Source organism: Tetrao urogallus (assembly GCF_951394365.1).
Source record: "Tetrao urogallus genome assembly, chromosome: 8".
Lineage (NCBI taxonomy): Eukaryota > Metazoa > Chordata > Aves > Galliformes > Phasianidae > Tetrao > Tetrao urogallus.
Genome location: NC_136821.1, coordinates 29,008,006 through 29,026,630, shown reverse-complemented (window position 1 = coordinate 29,026,630; position 18,625 = coordinate 29,008,006). Strand labels below are relative to the sequence as shown.

Below are 18,625 nucleotides of genomic sequence, written 5' to 3'. Positions count from 1 at the left end.
GGAAATTTTTCACCGAGAGCGTGGTGAAGTGCTGGAGCAGGTTGTGACAGAAGTTGCGATGATCCATCCCTGAAGGTTTTCAAGGCCAGGTTGGATGGGACCCTGGACAACCTGATCTAGTGCCTGATTTAGTGGTTGGAAACCCTGTCCTCCTGTGGAATGGGGGTTGGAACTTCGAGGTCCCTTCCAACCCAAAGCATTCAGTGGTTCTATGCAAATACGAATTGTATCTCTGTAGACAAATTGACCGTTGATTTGCTTGCATGTGATTATGTGGCCTCTGGTTGCTGCTTTGAATGCTTACGCAGTCCTTTCGATTTCTTCCCTCCTTCCTCCCTACGAAAAAAGACAAATCAGTTGTGAAAAGAACAGCAAGTAGTCCTGAATCTCTGGAAATCTGAGCGATCTAAAGTTTGATCCCTATTTTATTACTATTTCGTCTTTTTTTTTTCTTCTGGTCTTCCTTTAGAAGAAACTCCCAATCTTTCTGCAAATGCTTCCCATCCATCATAGTAGAATGGACACCTTAGAGGAGCAACTTAGAAATATCCCTTCTCTGGCTTTTTATTTTTCCTCTGGAATTAAAGGAAAGCAAGGTTGTTTATAATTGTTATGCTTTCAAAATATTTGGCATCAGTGATGGAAGACATCTTTGATATTCAGCCCATTGACCACACTTTCTCAAAGCAGGATAACATAAAAAAAGGAGCAGTAGCAAATTTTGAAGAGGCTTTTCTAGAAGCTTCTTACGTTTCTATAAGTACAAGTACAACGCATTCCAGGAAATCCATTTCTAATCTTCACCATCTTTTTCATTAAAAAAGGTTCCTATTACCCAGCTGTCATCTTCTTTTTTGAAATACAAACTTTAACTTCTCCTATATTTTTGTAGCAGAAAGATCAGAAGGCTTCCTTCATCTGCAGCAGCCTTTTTTACATTTATACATTAATAAACACATAGTATTTATTAGAATATGTATAGCAAATGCATATGTGTATGTATTTCCACACAGATCTCTACTTTAATTCCAAGGTAATAATACTGGGCTTGACTGTTCCAACTGACTCTAAATATCTATTTTTTCTATGGATTGAAGTTTAAGATTATTTATATTCTGATTTTTTTTTTTCTGATTTGTATTTGGTTTATCTTTATTAAAATAAATACAAATGTCAACAGCAGAAACAAGCAGAAACTGCAATGTAACTGTTCTGATCATACAGGTCCTTAGAGTGTATTATGATCGCTTGGTGGATAATCCTGATCGGGCTTGGCTTGTTGGATTTATCCAAGAAGTTGTGAATAAAGACCTGCATGAAGACTTTCATGGACTTTTCCAGAATCTGGACTCCAATAATGATGGCAGAGTGGAGGAAGATGACTTACGTACCTTAATGTTTTGTGATTTTCATGACCCTAAAAGAGACGACACTAAATATAGAGAGATCACTGATGCAGATCAGCTGAGATTAGTTGTAGAGAGTCACCTCGAAGAGTTTAATAACTTAAGCAAAAAGCCAATGCAGCTAGTCTTGTTCCAGTTTGCTATAGAGCATATTTGTAGAATTTCCCGTATTCTGAAACAGCCTCGTAGCCATGCCCTCCTTGTTGGTATTGGAGGTAGTGGCTGACAGTCTCTTACTCGATTAGCAGCCCAGTACAAGTCTGAGTACAACCTTTTCCAGGTTGAAATAACCAAAAGTTACAGTACCAATGAATGGCACAAAGACTTGAAAGATATACTAAGAAAATCTACGGAAGCAGAAATGCAGGGAGTTTTCTTGTTCACTGATACACAGATAAAAAAAGAGTCATTCCTAGAAGACATTAACAACTTACTAAATGCAGGTGAAGTGCCAAACCTTTTTGCAGTAGATGAGAAACAAGAAATTTGTGAACAAATGTGTCAAATAGATCGCCAGAGGGACAGGGCCAAACAAACTGATGGTAGTCTTATAGCTCTTTTTAACATGTTTGTTGATCGCTGCCGAGATCAACTTCATATAGTATTGGCAATGAGTCCAATTGGAGATGCTTTCCGTAATCGCCTTCGTAAATTTCCTGCTCTTGTCAACTGCTGCACACTAGACTGGTTTCAGGTAAAAAGAAAAATTTTATTTGGCTTGTTTTTCTAATGGAAATGTAGTAGAAACGTGAGTTCAGACATTTTTTTAGCAAGTAATTCTGATTGAGATAGCAGCGAAAAATACCTTGGATTTTTTTAGTGTCACGCTTTAAATTGTTTACACACATGGAATAAACCTAACTGTAATAAAACATAGTACTGTAGACATTATAGTTTTAAAAAGGAATTGTTTTCTATTATTGCAAGGACTACCAGCACCTGTGCTCCAAAAAAAAGTTTGGAACTGCAACCTCTGTTAAAAACAAACAAACCAAGTAGTTTTCCCTACTCTGCAGTAAGACTGTATTCTGCATATGACATCCTAAAGGCCCTAGGTACATGATTTAAAGTATATGTAATCCATCATGTTTTAGAAGGTCCTGGTCTAACTTTAAAAATTCTTTTGAAGAGTAACAATCTTACACCAATATGGACATATTGAAAATGTGAGATTTTCCTTTTGGTAACAATGTTTCCTCAAGATGAGATTTGACAGGAGGCTTGAACTAAATCTCTAGGTATTTGAGTTCTTTCCAGTTATGTTATTATAATGATAATGCAGGCCGATTCTTTATGTCTCGGTATCTTCATCTATGAAATGGGATAAAGATTTTTGTTTTATAAAGTGTTTTGATATTTATAAGTCTATAATATAAGGTATATTTATATCTCTGAGTAAGAGAAGTGTTGATCCATTTTTCATAGATGTGGCCTGAAGATGCATTGGAAGCAGTTGCCTCTCCCTTGGAAGATGTCGAAACGTCAGAAGAAACTCGAAGTGGGTGTATTGATATGTGTAAAAGCTTTCATACATCTACCATTGTTTTATCTGATTTATACCACGCGGAGCTTCAGAGACACAACTATGTTACACCTACTTCGTACTTGGAATTGATCTCCACTTTTAAAACTCTGCTTGAAAAGAAGCGCACGTATGGATCAATGAAGCGTCCTTTACTAACAGAGCACAAGTTCACAAAAAGTATTATTTTTTTAATCTTCTATAGCTAATCTGAACAAAACAATGAATTGTTTCTAGTAAATTAAAACATAATTGAAATTGTAATAATTAATACATCCTGTTTCCTCTGAGATTCATTGGAGGCTGCAAGAAAGATATGTGGGAAACCAGCTTCTGAGTTGCTAGGTGCCACGGTCTTGCTAGTGAGCTACAGCTGTGCTGAGCTTCTTCAGAAGGGGTTTCTGCACATCTGTGCAGCTGTACTGTATGTTCCTGGCTGGTGAGAGGAAGTTCTTCTGCTTCCCTTTTGTTCCCACTGATTGGACATTGCCATACCAATTAAGACAAGTTTTGAAGTTCACCTAAAAAATTGCTGTGTCACATTGTACTAATAAAAGGATTTCCTCAATTATACAAACTCTATTCCAGCCTCACCTCTTCCCTCTTATTTTTTCTCTTAACTACTGTATTGTGATTTTTGCAGTTCTTGGCACTCTGTTGGCAGTACCTTAATAACTGCTCACTTACCTTGCAGTGATAATAGATTTATCTATAAACCAATCTCTGTGTATGCACAGTGAAGCAATTGAAAACTGTGGCTCAAGCAATTCCTTTTACGTTCATTCGTTATTTGTTGAGTGAATAAAACAAGCGTGATGGAGTGTTTGATTACTTGATGTATTGAGAAATCTGAGGAATGAGCCCTAGTGAATGCAGTGGTGAAGTACTGATAAAATGTTTTTGTAATAAAGTGCTATTTATGTTCAGCAAGGTGATGGTAATGAAAAGAAGATACGAAGTTGGCTTGGAGAAACTGAACTCTGCTACATCTCAAATCACCTCGATGCAGTCTGAGCTGGAAGCTCTGCAGCCTCAGCTACGGGAAGCCAGCACACAGGTCGATGGGATGATGGTGGTTATTCAAAAAGAATCCTCAGAAGTAGCCAAAACTGAAAAAAACTGTGAAAGCTGATGAAGCAGTGGCAAATGAGCAAGCTATGGCTGCCAAAGGCATCAAAGACGAATGTGATGCTGACTTAACTGAAGGAATGCCTTATTTAGAAGCTGCTCTGGCTGCTCTTGACACTCTCACTGCACAGGTACATCTAACTGTGTGTATTTATGCACTAGAGAGGTACTGTGAGAAACATAAGCATGGAATATCTACTTTGCAGAGTTTATGTTATACTAACTTTTTAATTTGTAAGCTTTTTTTTTTTTTTTTTGCTTTTAAAGAGAAAGCATCGCTGTATTTTGTAGCAAAAATACAATAAGACTGTTTTTGCAGACTGATCAAATGTTATACTAGACATTTCAAAATTCATAGCTATAAGTGTATTTTGCCCTAGCTAGAGGTTAGAAAAAATGCGTATACTTTTAACTTTCTTATTCATAACTTTTCTGCTTGTCAAGTAATATTTTTAGATTCAGTCTTTTGGAGTCTAGGAATTGAGATTCTGTGTTTCCTTGTGTTAAGGGAGTATGATATTGGGACTGGAAGCGGCCAACTTGTAGTTTTATGGATATCCAGTTTTGCCTTGCCCATGGTGGGATGAGAGGAAGTTTCCCAGACTGCAAAAGTGAGGGTGGACTGTGTGCTTCCGCTGTTGTGAGAAACAGGATTTTCGAATACTTTGAGGAAATCTTACGTGAAAGCAAATGTTTTGTTATCTATAGCTACTGTTGTTATCAAAAGTTTCAGATTAGGTCATTGTCAGATCATTGGCATGGTTTATGAAAATAGTAAATGACTTCTTAGGCTCATCAAGGCTGTTGCGTATTTGTGAATAACGAAACGGGAACGTGGCTTTGAAGGCCAATTAAGTAATTCCTCAGCTTCTTTAACTGCCCAGTGTATCAAAAAAGATTTATTATAAGAGAAGTAAAAAAAGAAGTAGGAACTTCCAGGGGGAGGGTGGGGGAGTAAGAGGTTTTTCCTCAAAACGTAATTAAGTAGCATGACGAAAACAAATAAAAAGTGCATGTAGGGGAGCTTACAGCACTTACACCGGACTTTCTGATTCACCCTTAACTCTGCTGACAGCAAACGCTGCCCACAAACCCATGTGCATAAATGCACTACTAAGTACCTTTTTTAGAGTACTATGAAATTAGTATCATTTTTTTTTTCTGTCGTTTATTCATTAATGAAAATACTGCATTGCTGGAGCTATAATCTGCCGTTTTGGTAAACTCTTTTGATAGAGTGCGCTTGTCATTTGTCATCGTCCCAGTTACAAAGAGCATTATTACATACCAGTATCTCCCTCTTTTCAGAAAACGGCAGTTCTCTTGCTTTTCTTACAGTTATTCTCACACTTACATGAAGTTTCTTACACTTCACGTTGCTTTTAGTTGCTTTTAGTTTGCATTTAGTCTTTAAAATAGTATTTTACTCTACTTAAAAACCTCATCATGTTTCCTTGTATTTTGTCCTTCATTTTATTTTATGGAATGGCTAACTTTGGTCTTTGGTTCTCTTCGACTTCCTTCCCCAGAGTTTCTATCAGCCTGTGTTCTGACTGCCTCAGTGAAATTCCCTGGCTTTATTTATCTGCTGTCCTTTCTCTCATTTGAACACTTGCACGGTTACAGTTGTTCTTAAAACGAAGCTTAAAGCTCCATTAACTGTTGTTATTTTCTTTCTATTTTCATCCAGTCTTATCATTTCTGTGTTTTTGTGGCATGAGTAGAGATTTCCAGAACGTAGAAGATATGTCTTTCTATCCAAATTGCCAAGGTCTTAGAACTCAAAATAAAAACTAAGTAAAACCTTGGTGAACTGTCAAAATCTAGCACCAACTGGCAAGATAATTGTGAGTCTAGAACTCCATTAATGTTTTAAGTACATTATTTTCTGAGAAAGGCTGTTAGAAATTGAATTTCCATGCAGAGTTAGTCTTGGAGAAGGATGATGTTACATAAATCTTTAGTTCACTTACCTTCTGTTTAATTGGCTCTGTTTGCACTTGTAGAATTATTTTGTTCTTTTACGCTATGCTTACACATTTGCATTTTAAACATTGCTTATTCATATTAGAAATTGGAGATTTTTCTTTGCGTGATGCAGTGTTTTTCTTAGTTACTTCTTTCCTCCTTCAGTTCATTCTGGGGGTTTAATAACTGACCAGAGTACTAATTGATTTAATTCAGTACTTGGAGAGCACTATGGTTGGAGACAGTTTTGCCTTGTGTTATCCCAAATCTATTAAGCCACTGCTGAATTGATTCTATAAGTTTGGAAATACTGTTACAGAGCCTGAACCGAAGGTTAGCGGTAGAACGTCTGAACTCCGTGACTGAAGTGCAATGCCCTCTGCTGATTCAGGGGCAGAAATTACGTATGAAAATGAGCTACAGATTAGACTTTTTTACTCCTCCAAATTGACTGTTAACTAGCTTTCGTGTCTTTTTGTTGAGAAGGCAATGTTAATTTGAACTCCAGAGCACTTCAAAGAGAGAAGTAGAGTGGGGGGTGAAAAAAAGTATTATTTTTTTTTTCAGAATGAAAGTGAGCTATATATACGTGAGAAATACACAAGCTTTTGGAATCGTAATGTGTTTCAAATTATCGAGTTTGAAAATAGTAGGTGTATGTGGAAAAATATTATCTTGATAGAAAAAGGCTTATTATTTCTACTGTAACAGAGGAATTAATTCAAACGAATGTTCAGAGTTCTAAAAGTTGGATGTTTTACTTTGTTTTGTTTTATTCGTTTGTATGTTTGTAAGGATATTACAGTGGTTAAGTCCTTGAAGAGTCCTCCTGCTGTTGTCAAGCTTGTAATGGAGGCCATATGCATCTTTAAAGGTATCAAGGCAGATAGGATTCCTGATCCAACAGGTTCCGAAAGAAAAAGTGAGGATTTCTGGGGCCCGGCTAAGAGACTTCTTGGTGACATAAGATTTCTTCAGTCCCTTCATGAATACGACAAGGATAACATTCCCCCGGCTTACATGGCTATCATAAGAAAACAGTATCTTACAAATCCTGAGTTTGTACCAGACAAGATTCAAAATGCTTCCATGGCAGCAGTGGGTCTATGCAAATGGGTCATAGCCATGGATGTTTATGATAAGTAAGTATGTGTAAAAATAGTAATTAAAATAAACTTTGTTGAAGAAGTGAGTTTGTATTTACGCTAAAGGAAATTTGATACTACTTCTTACCGATGCAAGATTTGTGCAAATAAGCAGTCATAAACATTCATTCATAGAAGATATCTGATGTTAAGGTGTATATCCTGATTTTCAGTTCTAGATTTTTCTGAGAAGGCACAGGAGCAATGCTTATTCAGTTAGCAAATAAAGTTAACCTTTTTAGAGTGTTGCACATAGCAAACAGAGATATTATTGAAATGTCTTTAGAAGTTTCTGACCGTATCGAGCCCTGAGGATACCTTGCGTATCCTTATGCGCGTTGTTTTTGGTGCGCTGAAAAATATACGTAGTTTTGATGATGTTTCCTACTCGGAAATATTTGGAACCCACAATTAACAGTAAATCACCACTGGGTGACTAAGGTCAATCTGAAATTTGAGTCATGGTAAGTAGCGTTAGAATCGTAGTCGTTGACTAAAATATTAGGAAATGCATACTTGCTAGTTCTGCATTTGAGAACAACTTCAGATGTTATGGTGACCTATTTTCTGAGAGAAAATTAACTACAAATGTGGACTTTGAACAGGATATGCAACTTAGAAGTAAGAGAGAGGATTAATTAATTACAAAGTTAATACTCATGGAATAGTGAGTTAGGGATGTTCTGTCACCTTGTCTTGCTACGTTTTTGGAAAGATAAACAGTATGTTTTCCATTCTGTGTTGCTTCCAATGCTCTCCTCATAGAAGTATTGGTAGAAAATACTGGAGTCTTCAAAACTGGAAAATACATCCTTGGATATGAAAAGCTATTAATTTCCTTGTGGGTTAGCTCTTTGCACGTGTACAGTGTATCTGTAACTTAATACAATTATTTATGTGTTTCCAGTGGCAGAAATCCATCTGTAATGGATTCTAAGTTGTGACTAAATGAGATACAACTCAGAAGGATAACCATTTTCACTTTAAGGTATTAGTTATTACAGAAAGTTTTGCAGAAACTGCCAAAGTCAGTCAGTAGCAGCACAGAAATAAGTAATGAAGCAAATGAAGCAAACACCAATTGTCTTCTCATACCACCGAATAATGAAAAACAGGACAGTGCATAGCTGCAGAGTTGCTGTCATTTCCCTTTGTCTTTCCTGTATTAACTTTTTTTGATAGTAATTCTGGAATGAGGGTGCATTTTTCAGGTGTTCAATTTATTCTTTGACTTTGTTTAGAGTGATAAAAAAATGTTGCGCCCAAAAAGCTGAAGTTGAATGAAGCTGAAGGAGAATTGAAGATTGCTATGGATGGTCTAAGAAAGAAACAAGCTGACCTGAAAGAAGTCTAGGATAAATTGGCTGTACTCCAGCAGACGCTGGAATCCAAGAAACAGGGGAAGGCTGACCTAGAAAATCAGGTACATGATGCAAAATATGAACTGTTGTTCCACTGATTTTTCATCAGTTACTTGAAATTTACTTCATTATCAAATGGTATTTTTCCTTTTAACTGCCTGTGTGCTGTCTTACTTGTAGATTGACTTCTTTTTATTTCAGTGATAAGATCTTGAAGATTTGAATGGACGAAGCATAGGGAACGAATGCTTTAGAGTAATGAAAAATGCAGATGTGATTTACAGGCATAGCTCTCCTGCATCCTCACTCACATTTGCTTTCCTCGGAGGTGGTTAATTTTCAGCGGTTTCAACAGGTTTGATTAAATGTTAACTTGCAGGCCAATACATTTGAGGTTTTATTTACACCTTTTGTGCCAAAACAATTTTTAGTGTGTTCATAGTAAACTGTTTCTGACTGCAGAGGTACTGTGCGTGCAGAGACGTACAACTTTTAGACAATGGTTTTTTATTTTATGTTTTTAAGATTTGTAATACAACGTCATAAGGTTTTGTTACAAGAATACTATCAGAATTTAAAATTGAGCCATTTTATCTTCTCCTTTGCCTGAAATGTGTCCATACTAGATAGAAAGAACTCAAACAGAGCTGGATTAAATACCTGTTAAATCAAATTGGAAAATTTGGAAAAAACTTGGAAAGCTGATTTAGATAAAAACCTGCAACAACAGAAATGCAGATTGTGTATTTGTGTTTTTCTCATAGGAAATAATGTACCTACTTTAGTAAGACAACGATCTCTTTGAGGTGTTTTTGATTATTTTGCGACACATAGATTGTTTCGTTTACTTTAGTACTTTCCGTATCGCACGCGGAGCTATCATGAATTGCGGGTTTTATATTTGTTGTCTTTCTTAATTTAGATGAAAAGGCAGCTGAAATTTAATGGGTTTCACTGTGCCGGTAGCGAGAGTGTTTTTGCTTTTGAAGCATTTCATTTGTAAATCGATGTTTTCTTTATGTTTCAGGAAATTGTGTAAGAAAGCACCTGCAAAGAGAAATTAATTGTGAATACTTTTTTTAATTTGTCAAGCGATCACATAAATAATCAGTTTCATTTCTTTTTCCCTTAAGGTTGACCTATGCTGCAAAAAAATGCAGCAAGCAGAGCAGTTGATTGGAGGCCTCGGTGGTGAAAAAACTCATTGGAATGAGACCGCTTTGGAGCTGGCAAGGCAGTACATCAATTTGACTGGAGATACACTTATTTCGTCAGGAATTGTAGCTTACCTAGGAGCATTTACATCCAGCTGCAGAAAAGTAATGTGCCCTGTAACTTCATGCATGTGTTTTTTAATAATCTAAATTTAATTCACTTTACTTCTTCCCTCATTTTTAATCAAAGTAATTATTTTCTCCATTTTTCTCAAGAAAATGTTGTGCCACTCTTTTGAACTATTGTTTTCTTCGTAGTACAGACACTTCGATATTACTGTTTTAAATCCTTTATAGAGGGAGTTCATTTTATAAGTATTTATGGCGTAAATAAATAGCAGGTTTTACACATCCCATGTACATAATTTTGAGAGTTTTCTGTTTTATTCTTTTAAGTGCATTTCAAGTAACTCACTTTGTGTCTGGGAAGGTAGGAATATTTTTGGAGAAATATCGAAAAGGGTTCTCAGATGTATTCCTGGCAAGTGTGAATTCTTGAAAGACACATGGAGGCATCTCTAACCAAATATACATATATTTCATGTATAGAAATCACACACAAAGGCATTTTTAGTGACATTTTTAGATATCCTGTACAGAAGCATGAGTTTCTCTCTGTTTGGAGATATACTGCTCTTGAGAGTAGCATGTAGTACAGGAAATGCGTTGAAAATTATGTTTTTAATAGTTGTGGAAATATTGTAAATAGGCAGAACTTTAGTTAATATTTGCTTCTTTTTTCATCTACATGCAAACCAAAGTGTGGATGTTACTGTGTAAAGTGAGAAACATTCCTTGTTCTGATGACTTTTCCTGAACGACTACCTTGGGAGAGCCAGTGAAAATCAGAGCTTGGAATATTGCTGGGTTACCCTCTGACACATTTTCTATTGATAACGGCATCATTATCTCATAAGTAAAACAAATCTTCAAAAGCGTAGTTGTTTTTAATTGCTTTCTTACAACATGCTTGTCTGTTAACTACCTGTGTAGATGGTTTTCTACTGCGTACGTTTAAACTGTATAGCCAGTTTAACAACCAGAGTTATAATAAATAAATGACTGTAATGTTTCAATTGAAGAAATACTAATAATACCCTTCAGCTTAATACCCTTCAGCTTCATAATGTGAAGTTTTTAAATCTGTGAATTCCCTCTCCTCTTTTTAAACTCCTCTGGATTGCTATAAAGATACCAAAAGCAATGATATTTCACAGACGTGCTGCGTACGGGATTACTCTTCAGTTTAAGATGTTCTAAAGCGCTTCACCTGTGCTTTGGGACGTCTCCATACATGCGTAAACACAGGATAAAAAAAACCCCAAAACGATATTCACCTTCAAATTAATATATATTTCAGGTATTTATGACAGTGCTTTTTTGTTGATCGGTTCTTTGTGGCGGATTGATTAAACAGAAGCTATTCGCAGAAGAAATACTAAGTGATAAACATTCTGTTCTAAAGCTTGACTTTATCCTATTTTGAATTCATGAATGATGCAAGAAGTGAAAGAATAGAATTCTATGCTCATAGTATAATTAGTAGATACGAAAGTAATCATCCTTCAAAAACTAAAGCTCTGTTAATTTAAAATAAATGTGCTGTCTCTTACTACCAAGGGGCGTTTCTGCAGGGCTAATGGAGACTATTTTGTAAATCCTTCTGTGAGGATAACTTACTTTTTTCCTATATGGAAATGATAAGGAGATGCTATAGATCTCACCTGCTTGTCTACAGACAGTATTTTGCCAAATGATGTAACATCCAGGCCCGTTATGACTCAATGAAGCACCTCTCGCTTCTGTCCAGTATGCTCGCCAGCACTTAGCTACCAATTTCCAGCTACTGGGTTTTCTTCTTCGGGCAACAGAAGCTGAGTTCACCTTGTTTTGACTGGTGTTCTCTTTGTGATTGTTACCCCATATACTTCATTTCACATCTGTTGCTCTGTATTTTCCATACAAAGAATAAAATCTTCTTAGAACCAGGTTAGTGGTTGGCAAGCCTGTTAGTTGATACTTATGTAAAACATCCTTTACATCTTTTCTGCAATATTGCATCTCATGAACTTGCTGATATAAATCTTTTCACTTCTGTTATCGTTTACATGAAAATTCTTGTCACTGTTTGAGGAGGCTGATGTTGTGCAGTGCTGGTGGTCGGATACTTCTTTTAGTGCAGAGCAAACGTTTTCACACTTAGCTAATATTGTATATTGAGCTAACGTTTCGAAACATAGATGTGCAGTTAATAATTCAGCTTTGGTAATTAGGCAGGTGCTGTGAGTACAAAACTAAACAGATGTCAAAGAATAATTCACTAGCTAAAAACCTCAATGTATTTTTCACACTTAAAAATTAGAATTGATCGTACGTCTGGAAGCGAAACTTTTTATCGAAGTTTGTGGAGGTGTGCTGAGATTATGAATGTAGCATGTAACTTTGTAAGCAATTACCATATTAATAATTCGATCACCTAAGCTCCAAAGTTGACACATGTTAATGAATCCACCGCTTCCACAGTACATCCCCTCCCATCACTTTTATAAAGCTTTGATCAAAATTCCCTTTGAACTGACGAGAAGATGATTAGCATTTTAAAACTAAATAACGATGGCTCGCAATTTTGAAAAATCAGATAAGTTTAGCTCAGGTTGAAAGTACGTGTTATGCTTGTCGTTATATGTGTGTGCCTACATTTTTTTTTAGGACCTCAAGAGCAATATAAAAATGCAACTTGAGGTTTTTATAACGATAAACACTTTTTTTTTTTTTTTTTTAAAAGGTAGAATTTGAGAGCTATTTGGAGGTTTTTTTTGAAACATACATGGTATTGCTTGTGCATTTTTGTCCATTAAAAATGGTTTCAACAGCGATGGAGACCATCCGTGTTTGACTGTTATTAGAGTCAGCGTACCTACGTGTGGTAAAGAATGCTGCAAAAAAAACCACATGAAGTAGTAATTAGCTCTGGCAAAAATAACATTGAGATGTTTTGCGTGTCGATTGTGCTTTAGGGTTAGGTTTAAAAGATGATATCTTGAAGTATAAGTCACCTGTTGCATTGAAAATTCCTTTCGTTCACTTGGCAATGCTAACTTAAGTCTACAACATTAAAGCTGTTCAGAATTTCCAAACTTACAGTGATCTTTTAGTTTGAAAGAATTATAGAATTTAATGAGATTAATCTTTCTAGGATTTAAGAATTATTATTCTAAGAACTTTTTTTGAAAGTGGGAAGTTATTTTTTGTGAGCAAATAACTTGAAGTTTCACGTTTCCTCTTAATCCACTCAAGATTACAGCCGAGCATGTACCTAGTAGGATTTTGGACTTGCAAGCTTTTGTTTTAATGAAAAAAGAAAATACATTGCCTTAAAAATGACTTTGAGGTAACAGTTAAGAGCTTATGTTTCAGCCTTTAAATGTGTACTTTTCCCTTCAGAAATGCAAGAAGATGGCCTCTTATGATAGATCCTCAGGGTCAAACAAATAAATGGATAAAGAATATGGAAAAAGTCAACAGCTTGCACGTGATCAAGCTCAGCGACCCTCAGTTTGTTACAACACTGGAAAACTGCATTCAGTTTGACAGTCCTGGTAAGTTATTGAATAATGAAAGTGTAAATTACAGGAAAACATGGAGAGGGCACAATGGAACTCTGGTGTCAAATTTTAACTGCCATCGTTGATGTCCTTGATGCAGGTTATAAGCTAATTCTTAGGAGAAAATGATTCTAATCCTCAGTTTAATTGGTATCTTTTAATTGCTCTGCAAGAACTGTCTTTTGTTTTCATGTTACAGTCATATGACTTCTAAAAAGTAATGTTGTTTCTATTTATGGCTTTTTAAGAGTACGAATTACTCGAGCGCTAGGTTGTGATAATTTAATGATTCCCAGATTTGGTAATTTTACTGCAGCTGCCGTACTGTTTTACCCTCAAACATAAATGAGTTAGTTAATAGAATACGTAATGATAATTGCAGCTAATTTTAATTGGATAACTGGAGCTCCAGTAAAGAAATAGATTGTTTATTCTCCGTAATTTCTCTTTCAATTTTGATGTTCTTGAAGTCTTGCATTGAGAGACAAGAAGGCAGGGATACTCGAAGTGATTTCTTTCGGTGGCACATGGCGTATGATTTGTTGTTACGTCCCTTTTTAAGATGGTAATTTTAAACTGCTGTTCTAATCCATCGGCAGCAATAATAGGAGATTCAGCTGCTTGTTTGAAAACAGATATAATATTAGGAAAAAAAGAATAAAGTAAAAATTCAGTTCTTTAATTTGGTTTTCATTTGGCCAAATGCTCTAAGAAACGTTAATTAGATATGTAAATTTTGCCCGATAGATATTTTCACTTTTTGTGCATTGCTTACAAATTGCAAAAGACAATACTATACATTAAGTAGTATAAATAGTATAAATGCCAAGACGGCCCTACTAATGCTTACGTTGTGTTGAAATGCTTCTAGAGAATATCGGAGAAGAACTGGATCCTATTCTAGAGCCACTATTGCTCAAACAGACATTTAAGCAGTCAGGAAGAATATGCATTTGCCTCGGAGACTCCACTATTGAGTATGCTCCCAAATTCCGCATTTATGCTACAACTATGCTGAGAAATCCACACTATCTTCCTGAAATATCTTCCAAGGTGAGAATTTTGAAAGTATAACTCTGTTTTAACTCGAGTGATTCCTTGACTACAGCGGGGAAGATTTTCCGGCATTTGTTGAGTCTTCCTCACTTACAATTTTGTTTTCTTTTCAGCACTACTGGAAGACTGGTGTTGTATCTGATGTCTAATACATCACATTCCAATAACAATGTATTTTCATACTCTAAGAAACTGTTGATTTATTGTAACACCTTTTCCAGTCTATATCTCTTGATGCTCTCAGTAACCTTTATTACAAAAGCGTATTCAGAGATTTAATATAACATTTGCATGACATGCGAACTCTAATTAGACTTTCATATTCAAGATTCTATTTTGTAGTATAGGTAATTTCTGACATTGTGCCTCCTTTATGAAAGATATAATAATAAGAATTCTTAACAAATGCTAAAATCGGGAAATAATTTTTATATTTGAGGAACAAAAAAAAGCATTTTTCTGCTTTGAAGAATAAAACGGGTGGGTTTTTCATCTTAACATTACTTGAGAGAAGTATTGCACTTTTTCTTCATCATTCCTTTTAAAGAGTTTTTAGTTGAAAAATGTTGCAAATAGGTACTTTGGCTAAAGGCTGTACTGAAACACAGAATCTTTGAGTCAAGCTTTGTAAACGTGATATTCAGCAATGTGGAAGGCTAAGTTTCAACTGTGAAGGACTACTGAAAGTGGGGGAAAAAAGCACAAAAATGAATGAAAGGGAATAACTTTTGTTCAGTTCTTTTATCAAAAAAGATAATTACCGTCAGGTTCAGGAAAAGAAAAAAAGTTGAAATATAACAGGAAAGAGAGCTTACGAAAGATGTACTCTTAGTCCAGTATGTATGTATTTAGAATTGTATGAAAATTATTTCCTAAGAATTGCTGATAGTTACTAGAATTAAAATCTTCTAGTTGTCAATCAGCAATTGACACAGGGAGAAGAAGACAGAAAAGTAATATCTAAGTAACCTTGTCTGAACATAATTGTAACACCCTTCCCTGTGATTATCCTGAAGGTCGCTCTGGAGATAGCTAATGGAAAAAGAGTCCAGAGAAAATAGTTATTGATAGGACTATCGTATTTCATGGAAATGATCGTAATGAATTCTGATGTCTTATATAGCGAAGCCTTCAAAGACACACATAAAACGTATTTGCAGTACAGAGATATATTTGCGGTTATTAGTCAGTCAGAGTATCTTTCCTCCATTTGTAAGATTATTTATTAGAAATTGAGTAATTCAAAAAGCACTAAAAAACCTCATGATTTTCAGCTCTAGGAATGCTGTCTATTCACATGCGTTAAAAACATCATTACGGCCCTCTGAGGATAAGGAAGAATGCAGATTTTAACGTTTGCACTTAGTCCTCAGCGATTCAGGTATCTGAGCCAGCCAACTTTTCAGAGCGTAGCCGCTCCAATCGAAAATTACCTCAGAGCTGCTCGTAGCAAACTTTTTGCTTCGAGGAAGAGAAATGGAGCTTCTGAAATGTTCCTGCTGCTAATAACCTTTAGATGTATATAATCTGTATATTTAGATCCCTCTATACGTTATGTATTGGTTTACCAGTATTAAAATTATAGAGAAGATGGGGGAAGAAAGTAGGCCGTGATGCTTGTAAAGATCATAATGATTCTTAGAGTCACGTACAACTGAACTTTCCCTCAAAATTCCCGTTTAAAAAAAGCAGTGAAAGAGCCCCAAATTAGGTGTGGTGTAAGGAATACCTATTAATGTTCTATTTTAAGAAAACGAGAATACTATCTCTACTAACTTGGCAAGCGAAGCTCATGGAAAAAAGAATTGACAACTTTTCATACTAATAGTGCAAGAAGATTAAGACAAATTGACTGTACGGGTATTCTGTATCGTCACTAATCCCGAGGTTCAGGTGAATGTTTTTTGGAAATACAAGCTAATGATCATCCATACCTACCAAAAAAGCCCAGAGAGAACCTATAGTCTTACAGGATAGTTCCTTCAAGCAAAGACTTTAATCAGTGAGTTGATTTTCTTGGTTTTGAATTACGCACATCAAGGATTTTCTAGTCTCTACTGGTAATGTATTTTTTTACCTTTTTCGTACAAAACATTACATGTTTTTTGCTTTTTCAGCCAGAGCACATCATTTATTGAGTCAGTTATAAATATGTTACGGTACAGAAATTCTTTTAGTGAACAAGTTTTTAAAATGTCTTTTTTTTTTTTTTTTTATTACTGATTTTCTCAAGAGAAAACTACAAACTACATGAGAACAGGACAATTAAGGGGGGGAAAGTGTATATTGCTGGAGCAGCGTCAACTAAAAGTTAACTCCAGCATCTGTGTTTCCACTTCCTTGATGAAAATTGCAAAGACTGATTATGAAGTAGTAGGAAGTTTTTTAAAATTCTAAAAAGTGATCTGTATTTGTATTTTTCTAAAATACTGTGTCGGCATCCCTTCTGCAGTGGGATGTTCAGATTGAACAGATCTGGAAAACAAACATGAACCAATGTATTTACAGAACTTGTGCATTAATTTCAATCTTCCATTCGTATAAATCTCTCTGAAAAAGCTACTTGAAGGCTAAAGGTATCGAAAGGGAAGATCCTTTTTTTATGTGCAAGCGTTCATTTATGTTACGTGAATCCGTCACTTGAAGCATTAGAGTTTCAGTGTAATTTCAAGCACTAACTTTCCGGTACACGATCTTAAACTCTCATCTGCTATTCATTTACCATCCAATTTTCGTATAACGCGTCATTATGCAATCCTCATCCTGTAAATGAGGAAGCATTTTAATTCTATATGATCAATTCTCAAAACATCTTCCTTCTAACAGGTAGCGCTATTGAATTTCATGATAACTTCAGAAGGAATGCAGGATCAGCTTCTTGGAATAGTAGTTGCAAGAGAAAGACCAGATCTTGAAGCAGAAAAACAAGCGCTCATCCTTCAATGGGCTGCAAATAAAAGGTATGAAGATAATTTCCCTTGCTAGGGACAGAAGCAGATTGCAGTTTAGGAAAATCAAAATCATTGGAAATACTTTTCAGAGGCATTTTTTAATTGTTCTATTATTTAGGTCTGATTTAACTGGAAATTCAAGAGCATGATTTTTGAGAGCCCGGACTCGGCTCGTTTGGCTTTTAGACTGATCAGAACGCACGGTCTTTCTCTTACTCGTACCATTTATGGCTTTTTGTCACAGACACAGTTTGCTATCTGTGGGACTGTAGTAAAATAGTGAAGAAGTTAGGGGGATGTGTCATCGTAGAGCAAACTCCTGATCCTGTCTCCTGTCTTTACATGTCCCTTTCAAGGTTATTAACATTATTTGTTATTAACATGATTTGCTGTCCTCACAAATGTTGATGTTTTACAGTGGTTTTTTTTCCCACTCTGCATTATATTCGCTATTATTGCACATGCGGAAGGGATCTTTGCCCGCAGATCAAAGCATGAAACGTGTAGCATTCAAAATGTTGTGACACATTCTCCCTTTGCAATGTTTATTTGGAGTCTGAAATTAGCTTAATTTTTCTGAAATTTAAGCCAACCCTTAATAACAGATACAAAAAAGTTTTCTTACGTAAGTTGCGTACCGTGGCAAGAATCTACGTGTAACCTTCTTCTGTAAAACTAGCAGAAGATTGCCAAATTTAATAAGCAAAAAAAAATTGTATTTTACCATAGGCAACTAAAAGAAATAGAAGACAAGATTTTAGAAGTTCCTTCGGCTTCAGAAGGAAATATTTTGGAGGATGAAACTGCTATTAAGATATTGTCTTCTTCCAAGGTTCTGGCTAACAAGATTTCTGAAAAGCAAGCTGTAGCTGAAGAAACAGAAAAGAAGATTGATGCCACTCGTATGGGCTATCGTCCTATTGCTGTCCATTCATCGATATTATTTTTTTCTATCACCGATCTAGCCAATATTGAGCCGATGTATCAGTACTCTCTCATGTGGTTTATTAACCTTTTCGCCATGTCTATAGATAACTCAGAGAAATCAGAAGATTTACTAACAAGGTAAGAGGGATAATTTGCCATTTGTAATTGGTGACATTTTCGGTTAGCCTAGAAAAGTTATTGCCATTTCTGCAAAGCATGTCCCGCAAAGCGTCACGTTCTGAAACATTCCTTGTATATATCTGCCGGATATTGTTCTGGAAGACAATTTCTTCATAGAGACAAAATGGCATGATATAATACAAGTGCATCATATTTCGCAAT

General features: G+C 35.7%; 1 pseudogene across 1 annotated transcript in view; it reads left to right on the top strand.

Annotated features, from left to right (window-relative positions):
- LOC306949110 (dynein axonemal heavy chain 7-like) overlaps positions 1-18,625 on the top strand; it is a 96,369-nt pseudogene that overhangs the window by 55,004 nt on the left and 22,740 nt on the right. Inside the window, exons 29-39 of the transcript in view lie at positions 1,225-2,100; positions 2,832-3,058; positions 3,856-4,187; positions 6,820-7,166; positions 8,411-8,592; positions 9,664-9,849; positions 10,493-10,656; positions 13,189-13,343; positions 14,221-14,402; positions 17,232-17,365; positions 18,086-18,421. The product of the transcript in view is annotated as a dynein axonemal heavy chain 7-like (transcript). The remainder of the gene's footprint in view (positions 1-1,224; positions 2,101-2,831; positions 3,059-3,855; positions 4,188-6,819; positions 7,167-8,410; positions 8,593-9,663; positions 9,850-10,492; positions 10,657-13,188; positions 13,344-14,220; positions 14,403-17,231; positions 17,366-18,085; positions 18,422-18,625) is intronic.